The sequence below is a fragment of the Octodon degus genome, unplaced genomic scaffold (assembly GCF_000260255.1).
Source record: "Octodon degus isolate 3935 unplaced genomic scaffold, OctDeg1.0 scaffold00024, whole genome shotgun sequence".
Lineage (NCBI taxonomy): Eukaryota > Metazoa > Chordata > Mammalia > Rodentia > Octodontidae > Octodon > Octodon degus.
In genome coordinates, this window is record NW_004524600.1 from 6263398 (window position 1) to 6276355 (window position 12958).

Consider the following 12958-nt stretch of genomic DNA (forward strand, 5'->3'; position numbering starts at 1 on the left):
GCATCTTGTACAGCAACTAACCAATAGGAAGAATGTATGCAATGTGTTAATTATTGAAACTGTCCTACCAATTTGATTTGAAACTCTCTCATTGCTATTTGTTTATCAATAAAATTATGGAAAAAAATAATCTGCACTTCTTCATAAATTTAGTCAACCCCTGTTACATTTAAGTTTTTTTTTGTGTGTGTGTTTTGCTCTTTAGGCACTTGATGTCCATGTTAGGCAGGGTTGAAAACTCACTTCCTATTTTAAGGAAAGTTTGACAAAGGAAATTAGTGTCTTATATGATTACTGGAAGGCTAAAGCAGTAGACTCAAAGGTGGTCTTCCAAGAATGCTGTAGAACACCCCATAAAAAGGTATGACTGGGGCTGGTGAGATGGCTCAGTGGTCTAAAGCATCTACTTAGAACAAGCTAAGCTAAGCAAAGTACAGGGACCTCAGTTCAATCCCCCAGCACCACATGCCAGCCAGCCCCACCCCCTGATGGGCTGAGCTGGCCACACACACACAAAATAAATAAATAAACAAATTAAAAAAAAAAAAAGCTATGACTAAGGCCAGGGAAATAGCTCAGTGGAATAAGTACTTGTCTGGCAAGTGCAAAGTCCTGAGTTCGATCCTTGGCACCACCACAAATAAAAAATAAATAAATAAAAATTTAAAAGCGATGACTTCTTTCCTAGTCAGCTTCTCTCTAGCTGTTGGGCACTGCTGCCACAACTGCTGCCCCTTGGGTCACATTAAGTGTGTTATAGATTCACAACAAAAAATCAGGACTTGTGTGCTTCTCCCAAGATGTGCCAAGTGATTCACTGGATAGGAACCTGTGCTAATTCTTCCTCCAGAGGAGATAACAAAATGAAAACATCCCAGACTCAAAGTACCTAGCAATGCTAGGTTAGATTCAATGAACATCATTTTAAATACCTATAGGAGATCAGAGGCCATTGAGGAGATTCCTGTGAACCAGGAAGGGAAAGGAAGTTTTTATCATGAAAGGGTGAAGTAAGTGTAAGGACATGGGAGGGTGGGTCTCAATGCCAGCTCTCCAAACTTAGAGTTTAGGGATAAAGAAGCAGGGTGGTCCATGGTGGGGAGAGAGCTGATTGGAGGTAAGGAGAATAATGTGGGGTGGATTGTGTATCTTCTGACTTTAGAGAAGTCCCCACAGCGCAAGTGCACAGACCCAGGTATCTGCAGCTGTTAGGCGTTCATGACCCATCAGAAGTGTTCCCAAATTGGCGATTTGATTTGATTTGATTTTTGAGACAAGGTTGTTGTGATATGAGTCAGAAGCTTACTGTCCTGAGGGAGTAAGGAACAAAGAACAGAGCCTATGGAAACTGGCTGGCCCCTTGTAATTCCGGAAAGCTGGTGACAGGTAACAGATTCTTGGAGGAGGCACCCTACTTGTTCTTGGTTCTTTTACCTGGGAAGTCACTAGCAAGAGCTTAGAGTTTGGTGAATGTTGAAAGGTGATGCACATAACAGGTTGCTTATTCCAAATTAGTTGTGCACATTTCTTAGCTTGTTTGTAGCCCTCAATAAATGTGAGAGGTTTCAGTGGTTGCGGCTCACTTAGAGCCAGAGACTAAACTCAGTGAGACCGCTGAGGCTATATTAATCCAGTCTTCCTGTTGTTTTTTTTTTTTTTTTTGGCTCCAACTGATAATACACAACACAGGGTCTCACCATGCAGTTTGGGCTGGCCTTGTGCTCACTTTTGTAGCCCCAGGCTGGTCTCGAACTTGCAGCAATTCTGTCTCAACCTCCCAAGTGCTGGGATTACAGGCATGTGCCACCACACCTGGTTCAGGGGGCCTGCACAGCTTGTTGGGGGATCAAACTAGGGATCTTGTGCGTGCTAGGTAGGTGCTTATGCCTCTGAGCTATCTCCTCAGCCCTGTTTATTTATTTTTGAGACCGGGTTTTGTTATGCAATTTAGGCTGGCTTGAAAGTCACTTTGTAGTCCAGGCTGGCTTCAAACTCCTGTGATCCTCCTGCCTCAGCTTCCAGAGTGCTGGGATTATAGGTGTATACCCCAACACTCAGAAAATGGTGATTTTTTTAAGGCAAGTAACTAATAAAAACAAGTAACTCGTAGTATGAGCAAATAGTAACTAGTAGTAGGAGCAAATGAAGTGGGTTAAATCTAAAGGGTTTATTCAGGTTTTTCCTTGGTTCCAGTAGGAGGCATGTAAAGGAATGTCTGAACTCACTCCCCACCTTTCTCTTGGTAGTGGGCGTTCACCATAGGCTGTGTGACACCCTTTTTAACATTTTTTACATGGATATAGGATCTTGTTAAAGTCACTAAATTTCCCATGTTGGGTTCTAATTTAACAACATTCTGCCTAAACCTCCCAGAGTGCTGGGATTATAGGAGTGCACCACTACACTGGCTAGTATTATTCTTTTGTAGTAGAAATTTGGAAATAAATGAAATATCCATTGACAGGAGGATCAATAAATAAGTTGTTCATTCATTCATATGTTAGGATGCTAAATAACAATGAAAATGAAGGCGCTAAGCTATGGTGGTCCCTGTAGACAAATGCAACAATTTCAAATGGAAATTGAATTGCAGGAATGTACCATCTTGGGCAGGGGTTAGTGGAAACCCATCATTAGGCTCCCCTGCTCAGGGGCTAGAGTTGGCTGCTCTTTGGGGAGGGTGCTCTGAGCTTTGCTTTACTTTCCTTTGCTGTCTGTCTGTCTGTCTGTCTCTCTCTCTCTCTCTCTCTCTCTCTCTCTCTCTCACACACACACACACACACACACACACACACACACACACAGTTGGGATTCTCCTATTTCAGGCTCTGGGATTACAGGCAGCATTGGTCACTCCCAGTTGGGTACTCTGAGCTTTGGCTGAGACCTGCCTGGACTTGCCCACCCCCACCCCCTGAACAGCTCCTAAGGGGTTGACTAGATGACCTGTAGCTGTAGATGGGCTAAGCCGAGGCTCCAGGAAGGACTGCCAGCAGGTTGTTCGTGTTGGTGCATCTTGCTGGGGCACCCGCTGGCTGGCGGCATAACTCAGGTTGGGCTGCTACAATGGCACTGACACACTGTTTTGGGTAGTTCAAATTGTTCCATGGACCCTGGAGTCCTGCAGAAAATATTTTCCTAGTGATGCCCCCCCCCACATATCTTTTGGGAGCCCTAAGTGAAGTGTGCAGTGTAATACATACATTGTGCTCAATAATATTCACATAAGTAAAAAAGCAAGCCAATGAAAAAGAGAGTAACCAAGTAGAGGCTGGGAAAACAATTACATTAGAGCTGGGATTTTACTGGGATTTTTTATTTTTATTTTTATTTATTTATTTATTTATTTTTTTGAGTGTTTTGGTTTTTAAAATGGTTGCTGGGAAATGGAACTTGTTCATTATATGCCTTGTTGTGCCTTTGCGTATTTTTGAAATTTTTTTAAAAGGAAGAAAGTAAGGGCCAGCCAAATAGCTCAGTGGATTAAAGTGCTTACAAGCAGGCACAGGGGCTGGGGGTTCAATCCCTGGGCCGGCTGTGCAGGCCCTGCTTCCAGGGCACCCTGAGAGGGCAATTGAGACTGGGTGTGGTGGTGCACGCCTGTAATCCCAGCTCTTGGGAGGCTGTAAACAGGCAGATCACTATGAGTCTGTTCTAGTAGTGAGACTCTGAACACCCTGTAGACCCTTCCATAAAATACAAAAAAAAGAAAAAAAAAATTTAAAAAAGGGAAGAAAACAAAGAAGAGCCACTTGAAACCCTTGGTCCTGGGCTGGGCGTGGCAGTGCTTTGGTGGTGTCTGGCATGGAAATAGCCTCTTCTCAGGGCTGGTCCTCCCTGGCTGTGCTTTGGCCTCTGGGAAGATCTGCTCCTGGTACTTCCCTTCGAGTTCTGCCACTTGGTGGGGAAACAGATTCTGGTGTAACTCATCCTTCCTTTTGTTAGTCTCTCCGCCATCCAATACCTGCTAAGCCCTTGCATCTCTCAAGTGGAAAGTGATGTGAAGTGTAAAGGTCACCTAAAATTCTGTCTCGGACAAGCCTGGCTAGAATACTTGTACACTGAAACTTAATATGTTACATTTGAACACGGACAACTTGTGTTGCTTTGATATGAATCTTAAGTATTTAAATATGGGGCATTCCCATCGGAAGATTCTTCCAGTTTCACGCTGTCGTGAGCCATGGATGGGGAAGAAATCTCTTGAGATAAATAAACTACACTGGGAAGTGGGCCCCTCGCTGAGTTCCCTCTGGAAGTGACACCTGCCTCTATTGCAAACACTTTTACGTGCGGTTTCAGTTCCAAGCCAAACTCGTTCTGCAGCATGCTTTTGTGCCTTTCCTGAGACTGATCCATAGCTGCTTGCCAGGACTTTAAACCCCATTTGGTTCTTTCATTACTTAAAAGCCTCTTTCTTTTCAGAGTCTTTAGAGTGGATCATACAATTAACATCTAAAAAGACAAGAAGCAAGGGAACCCAGGAAAGCTGGGAAGTTCCGGACCCACAGCACCCTAACTCACCCTTCCCAAGAGACCAGCTTAAAGTGGGAGGGGGGCTTACAGGGGAGGACAGCAGCCCGGTGGGGAGGAACCAGGCAGGCAAGGGTGTCTTCCTTAAACTGGGAAAGAACCCCCTCCCAGTCCCCTCCTCTGGCCCACAATTCTTACAGGTTTGGGATTAGCGAGCACACTCCCTCCTTTGAACTTTATCCTCTCTCTTGCTCAGTTCTAAATCAATGTCAGCAAGTGTTTAAAAAGGTTAGGGAAGCCTATTTTTGTTGCTTTCATTCCTCTAATTTTTTAAAATCTCTTCCATTAGGTGTAAGATATTTTTGAATGCACTTTTTCCATTCTATTAGTTTAAAAAATTAGACAATAGAGGAAATTTTCCTTTGAAGAATAAAAAAGATTGATGCAAAGGGCCATATTCAAAAGTGTTTGATTAACCAGGGCTCAGTTGAACACTCAAGCAAGCTGCTGGGAAGTTTCCACTTTTGCTTTTGCTCTAGATTTTTCTTTACCTCTTTTGTCTTCTCTATCTTTCCAGCTCAGGGGGCTTCTGCGAAGAGAGGAGAGCCGTGAGGATTGGAGAAAGAAAGGCAGGAATAAAGTGCTACACAAAGTAAGGTTTTTTGCTAGTAACTTATCATTATCTTGACTTTCTATATCTAACCCTTTAGGGAAAAGCATGAGCATATCTGGATCCCTAAGACAGTGCCTGACTGGGGGAGGGGAAGGGGAGAAACTCCTTCTGGGTTTGCCATAAAGCTAGTGGTAGTGTGCTTCAGAATTGGGGCAGCTGGATAGAGTGCAGCCAGTTTCCTCTGTGTGTGTGTGTGTGTGTGTGTGTGTGTGTGTGTCTGTGTCTGTGTCTGTGTGTCTGTGTGTGATAGCAGTGAATCTCTGTGTGTGCATTCTTGTCTGCTGTTTTCTAAAGACAACTTTTAGGTTAAGGATCTGGGAGATTAGATTTGTAACTAGGAAAGATGTTTTCTAGGCTCAAATGCACTAGTGTGTTTGTGGAGAAGTCACCAGTGCAGAGCGTGGCAACTGCAGTTTGTGACAGATCAGCAAACCCGAGTGATGGTCACAGAACAGACTTTGTTCCTTGCTCGGCTGCTGAACCTGACTGACTAGATTGTACTTGCAAATACGCTTTTAGCATCTTAACAGGCAGGAAAGGGACTTCCAACGCAATAACAGGGCTGAGCATTCATTCTAGCTGTGCTGCCAAAGGGCTGCAGAAGCAGGCTCAGGGCGGGCGGTCTACGCTATACCAAACCTGCTGCATGTTATGGGCAGGTGTCCTTTGGATTGCATTCCTGGTAGCTTTTTTTTTTTTTTTTAATTTATTTATTTATTTGTGTGTGTGTGTGTGTGTGTGTGTGTGTGTGTGTGTGTGGCCAGCTAAGCCCACCAGGGGGCAGGGCTGGCTGGCATGTGGTGCTGGGGGATTGAACCTTGGTCCCTGTGCTTTAGCTAAAGCTTGTTCTAAGTAGGTGCTTTAGACCACTGAGCCATCTCACTAGCCCCTCCTGGTAGCTTTTGACACTTCTTTATTTTCCCTCCCATACTGGCAGATGAACCCAGGGCCTTTGCACTGAACTATATTCTGGACCTTTTAAAAAATGTATTTGGGGGGCTGGGGAGATGACTCAGTGGAATAAATGCTTTCCTGGCAAGAGCAAGGGCCTGAGTTCAATCTCTGGTTACACACACACACACACACACACACACACACACACACACACACAGTATTTGGTTGTTACAGGGTCTCACTAAACAACTCAGACTTGTAGTGATCCTCCTGTTTTCAGCCTCCCCAGCACTGTGATTACAGACATACTCCGCTATGCCCTTGACTCTGTGACCAGCTCAGCCTGCCCTGGGGGAAGGGCTGGCATGGTGTGTGGTGCTGGGGATCAAACTATGGTCCCTGTGCTTGCCTAAGCTTGCCTCAGCAGGTGCTTTAGTCTGCTGAGCTATCTCACCAACCCTATTCTGGGCTTTTTTAAAATTTTAAAATTTTGAGACAGGGTCTTGCTAAGTTAACTAAGTTGCCCAGGCTGGGCTTGAACTTGTGATCTTCTTGCCTCAGCTTCCTGAAATACTGGCATTATAGGCATTCACTAGAACACTCAAGCTTTTTGACTCTTCTGTTTGAGCCTATAGTGAAATTACATATTGAAAGGATTTGTCATGGTTGACATCTATTCCATGTTCTCGGCAAAGGCATCCATTATCTCCATTTTCTCATCTGCTCATTTCTTTCTTTCTTTCTTTCTTTCTTTCTTTCTTTCTTTCTTTCTTTCTTTTTTTTTTTGAATATCTGAAATTTTTAATCCTTTCTTTACAGGTTACTAGATCACTTTTGATTAAGAAAACTGTAGAAAGTTAGTAACTGCCACAAGTGAACGCCAAGTGGTGGCATGTGTCAATTTCCACAGAGTCCTGCTTTGCGGGATGTCTGAATGCACTGTGCGGGGTCTCTGCTCACACTTGCTGGAATCATTTGTGGCAGATTTTAGTCCACAGGTCGCTTTTCCCCATATTTCTTTGTAAACTCTTCAGCATTCTTACAGAATTTTTTACGGTCCTTAGAGTATTCTTCAGCTAGGTCAGCCCGGAGCGGGTGCTCAGGCTGGGGGTCATTCACCAGTGCTATGAGAGACTGGATTACTTGGTTGGTCTTGGTCACTGGCTTCCAGTTCTCCGCACTAATTACCGGCAGGCAAACTTGCCCTTTTTCATCAATGTTTGGATGATCTTTGTTTTAAATGTGATCTTCCGTGGTTTGAATGGATACTCTGCTGGGAAGTTGATTTCAATTCTAAAGGCCCCCTTATCACATGGAGGGTTGTCAGGAACAATAAGCCCTTGCCAAGTCAATAAATTAGCTTCATCAACCTGGATGTTACGGAAGTTTTTCATTCCACATTTGCGGATCTCTTCAAGCTCCTTCATCAGCCTCCTGCTGGCCGCCATCTTGGATCTGGTGCTGCTGCTTTCCCAGAATGCATTCCATTTCTTTCTTTCTCTTTTTCTGTATTTTTAGGGAAGGGTCTACAGGGTGTTCAGGGTCTCACTACTAGATCCTGTTGTGATCTACCTGTTTAGAGCCTCCCAAGAGCTGGGATCACAGGCGCGTGTCATCATGCCCAGTCTCACTTGCCATCTCAGCATGCCCTGGGGGCAGGGCCGGCTCGGCAGGCCTGGGGATTGAACCCCCTAGCCCTTGTGCCTGTTTGCAGTGCCATTCATTTCTTTTTCTTTTTTTCCAATTGAGACAGAGATCTTGATTTGTAGTGCAGGCTTTCCTTGAACTCATGATATAGCCCAGGCTGGCGTCAAACTCATGCCAGTCTTCTTGCCTCAGTCATCCAGGTGCTGGTATTACAGATGCGCACTACTATGCCCAGCTACTATTCATTTCTTGCAGCCCTGCAGTTTGACTTAGGGCTTCAAGCGTTGGTGAAATGTGCTCCTGTGCTGCACCGCTCCCAGCCCCTCTGACACGCAGTCTCTCATCCTTCTGTAGCCCAAGCTCATCAGTGGGTGTAGCTTTTTCCTTCTACTCGAAACTGGTTCTTGGCGAGGTAACACCCTTACCTGGGGCTTCTCTTATTTCTCTGGCTTCTAATTCCTGTCCCCAGTGCTCTTTCCTTCACAAGGGCTATGTGGTCAGGGGTGGCACTACAGGTCCTTCCTCCAAGGTCTCTGGACTACAGAAGCCCTAGGATAGCTATGTGAGCCCAATGGGATAGAGACGGGGCCCCCAAAACCTAACTCTGACTAGGTGTTCTGTATCCAATTTGGAAGGCCTGTATCCAGTTTGGAAGCCAGAGATTAATTGGGTAAAAAAAGAGACACAAACATGTTCTGGGTATCCTTGTACATCAGTACATGTGGGTATGCCTTGTTGTCCCTGGGTGGGAGCCAGTGTGAAAGCCTGAAGATCCTGAAGATATGGATGATGAGGTCAGGGTTTCCTATACAAAGGTTTTCTCTTCCTGTCCCAGTACTCACAGCTGGTTTTCAGGTTCTATGTTGCTTTCTCCAGTTAAGGCAGAATTAAGGAAATGGTACAGGAGCCTGATTTCCTTGCACAAATGCATTGCTTAATCTCTAATATCTGAGCCACTGAAATTTTATTGCTCTTTCATTTATTTTAATGCTACGCCTTTCCTTCACTGAGTCTGTCCTTGTGAAGTTCAGATATTTAAAATGGAATTTAGTGATGTTTTCACGCCTCACTTTTTATTTCTTGAATTTAGAACCTTGGGAGCAGAGACTGTTTAGTTGTAGGTTTTTATTCTTCTTAACCTTCTCTGTTTACTTGAAACCTTCCACGGAGGTATGAATTTAAAGTGACCCATGTTAGTAGTTTATGCTAAACACACACTTCTCAAAAAAGGTTTACATGGAGAATAAACGAGGCCCAGGACTCTGTGTCCTGTTGGTGAAATGAAATGCACATTTCTCGTCGGGACTGGATCATTTCTAAAGGGCTGAGTGGACGGTTCTTGAATGATAATCCAGCTGTTTAAATTTAGGGCCCTGGAAAGGTTGGATGGAAGAAAACTTAAGGGCGTTGTCTTTTAGTGGTTCCGTTTGTTCTCTCCTTTACATAGCAGTTCAGCAGGGGCCACGAGTGCCCTGCTTTTCTTCAATTCTGAGTTGCCATGATGTTTACTGGTGCTTTTTAATAATTTATTAGGTCGCTAATATTATATTACACTGTGTGTGCTGGGCACTTCCCTTTGGCCTTCCTTTCTTACACCCTCCCAGCCTTGGCTTTTCAGCTTGATTTATAACTTACTTGACATAAAATATCATTAGCAAGTCTAATGGAAAATTCCACTAAAGCAGGAGAACCCGCCTTCGAGATAGGATGGTTAGCTATTAATTAAAGCTGGCACATGCCCTCCATGCCACCTTCTTCAGTGAGGATTGTGACAGAACACATTTAGCTCCAGACACCTGGTGCTTTTCCAGGCATGGCTGCTTGTCCTTTCGGAACAGCACGGCCTCTTTCTCCATGTCTGTGTTGGGTGGCATCCAAAATGGTTACTCCTTTGTGCTTCTTTCTTATACGGTGTTACCTCTTCCAGTCCAGGCATCCACCTGGCTTTGGAGTGCAGAGGTGGTGGAACAATGTACCTGCTCTCACGTGGCTCAGAGAGTGACTCTGAGGACTCTGGGCTGAGACACGGCAGCCACGGTTCTCACGTGGTGACAGCTGGGTCAGAGTGAGCTTGGGAGCAGAGGGAGGGGAGGCGGAGAGGAAAGGTTTCTGCTCTGTAAGTATTAAAGTGTGAATTTTTTTTTCTGCTCAGTTTTCTCTTTGGAAGTGTGTGTGTGTGTGTGTGTGTGTGTGTGTGTGTGTATGTGTGTCTATATGTGCATCTGCATCTGTGTGAGAGTTTTGTGCATCTACAAGAAATGGTATTGTACAAAATGCACATTTTCATTGCTTTTAAAATATTATGTATTGGGGCCGGGGAGATGGCTCAGTGAAATAAGCGCTTCCCTGGCAAGCGCAAGGGCCTGAGTTCAATCCCCGGTTCTGCCAAAAAAAAAGAACAAACCCCCCCAAAAAACCCCTCAAATATTATATATTGAACATTTTCCATTTCCCAGAAATGTCAGTCTAATCATCATTACATAGGTCTGTCAAACTTTGTTTAAAGGACTTGTCTAGGTGATGGCTTTCTGCTTGGGTGAGCAGCTTTATATTCAGATGTTTTCACATAGTCTCATTTATTTATTTGAGAATACAATGAGGATTTTTACAGAGGTAGAACACTATGCATTTGAAGGTACAGTGACCTCTAGTGGCCTTTGCAACAGCCCCGGGGGCTAACACAGGAAGGAGCAGGGCCTTCCAGCCGCGGGAGGAACTCCAGCCCCACCCAGCTGGTTGGAGACCTCCTGTGCTTTCCCATCTGTGTGATTCCTTGAGGCAGCCCTTGATTTTTAAGAATACCTGCCTTGGAGGGACAAGGACCCTGGATAGGGATGGAGCAGGTGAGATGGTGCTTTAGAAGAGCAAGGAGGGGGAGATTCTGCCCTTGCTCTGAGATGCTGTCAAAGAACAGTGATGGAGCTGACAGAACTCACAGATTGCTGGTTCCTGCAACAGGGATTAACCACTGGGCCTAGAATGTCTTCAGCTTCGGGGAATGAAAGTCAGAGAGGTGCCAGGAAAATCTTCTTAGCTCACAGAGATAAGATATTGATTCAAACTGATTTCCCCAGTGAGGATTTATTTGTCGACTTCTTGGCCATACATCAGCTTCAATTAAAAGGGTGCTACAGCTAGATGTCATGGTGCTCACCCGTAATCTCAGGAGTTTGAGCCATACCTGGGCAACTTAGTAAGACCCTTTCTCAGAGAAAAAAACAAAAAGGGTCTGGGAATGTTGCTTAGTGTGAAGGTTCCCAGGGTTGCAAGATCCAAGTGCATAGGTATTGATAATAGGAAGTGCAGCGGTATTCATAATAGGAACATACACAGCACAAAGCCACTCAAAACAGACAAGGACAGCTGCTTCCTGGAGGGGAGATTGCTCAGATGAGCAGATCAAGGACTACTATAGTAGAAGCCAAGAACTTTGAGGGGGGCCTGTGGGGAAGACCCTTCAGCCAAACTCTCATAAGCCTTTAATTTGCTTCTACAAGTCTTTTCCAGCTTTCAGTGAGTTATTCTACCTACTGATCCTAGCACTAGACTTCATCCATCCATCCATCCATCCATCCATCCATCCTTCCATCCATCCGTCCATCCGTCCATCCATGCATCTATCCATCCATCCATCCATCCATCCATCCATCCATCCATCCATCCATCCATCCATCCATGCAAGCATGCATGCATGCATCCATCCATCCATCCATCCATCCATGCATCCATCCATCCATCCATGCATCCATCCATCCATCCATCCATCCATCCATCCATCCATCCATCCATGCATCCATCCATCCGTCCGTCCGTCCGTCCGTCCGTCCGTCCGTCCGTCCGTCCGTCCATGCATCCATCCATCCATCCATCCATCCATCCATCCACCCATGCATCCAACCATCTATTTATCATTCCACTTATCTAATGAATGTCTTTAGTCATGCATTCAAAAACTTGTTACTGAGTTTCTCCTTGGTGCCAGCACTGCACAGGGTCATAGAGACATATAAATGAACATGACAGTCCCAGGCTGTTGGGAAGGTATTCATGCAGCAATGAATAAAGTTTAACAACATATTCTGTGTTTGGATTTAAAGTAAGACTTGAACAAATATTGAGTAATACCTTTAGAAGGAATATCTGTGCAGAATTGTTTCTGGTTTCTCCAGATCTCTTCCTGGATCAGATAGTAGGAAGTTAGATCAAGAAGCGGACTGTGAGGTCCTCCAGCCCATCCCCTCATTGTACAGAAAGAAGCCTGAAGATAGTCTTGGGCTGAGCAATTTCTTCTCGGACCTTTCGGAGATACCACTTGTGGCACACAGTGTGCAGAAAACTTGTTCTTCCTGAACTGATACTTAATATCCATGGTCTCTAAGCAGTAGTTCTCCATATCATTGCAGTCTGCTTTTGCACAGGCAAAAGATAGAAACTCTGAAAGTCATACTTAGGTTGACTTAAAAGTCTTTTTCAATTGAATTCTTGGACCAAAGGAAAATATGGGGCTGAGGGCCCCTTCAAGCTCCTCTTTCTACTTCCTAGTTCCCTCTCCTTCTTTCACTCCCCTTCTCCCTCCTGATTCTGCTCTGTCCCCTCTTTCCTCCCTCGTTCTGACTCCTTCCCTCCTTCACCTCTTCCTTACCTTCCATTTCCCCTCCCCCAGGGCAGAGCAGGGCCAGAAAGTGCACATTACCTGAAAGTGCTGTCATTGCCCAGGGAGAGGAGAACTGAAGCTTTGCCCCTCAGCATTTCCCTAAGCTGATTCATCTTAGATTGTTAGATTTTAATTATTCTTGTCCTGGGACCAAGAGATAGAGGAAGGGGCGGGAGGGCAGAAAGGGGAAGGCGATAAAAGATGTGTAATGTGCATGTATCAATTCCCTATGATAAATGTGATCATTAAGCATTGTAAACAAGTACTAATGAAAATAAAGCTTTAAAAGAACCTTTGTCCCTGTCCTTGAGGACTGGGTGGGTGTGGCTGGCTGTGGCTGCAGGAGAAGGATCAGTGCTAGAAAGAGCTTCAAAGCAGTTATGATGACCCTTTATTATGGCCGACCATTAACAGCTGCATCAAATCACCCACTAGAATTATAAGCCCTGCTGCTTGCTGGGCCTGAGCCTGGGCTTTCAAGATGGGGTCTCATGGTTATGGCAGGATAAGTCATGAAAAATTGCCAGGGACATTGTCATGTGAACTTTACCAGCCATTTGTTGATAAGAATCTCATAAAGCAAGAACGTGCGTGCATGCACACATACAAACACATAC

General features: G+C 44.8%; 1 pseudogene; it reads right to left on the bottom strand.

Annotated features, from left to right (window-relative positions):
• Window positions 1-6836: 6836 nt before the first annotated feature.
• On the bottom strand, window positions 6837-7508 carry LOC101575003 (annotated as a pseudogene).
• Window positions 7509-12958: the final 5450 nt, after the last annotated feature.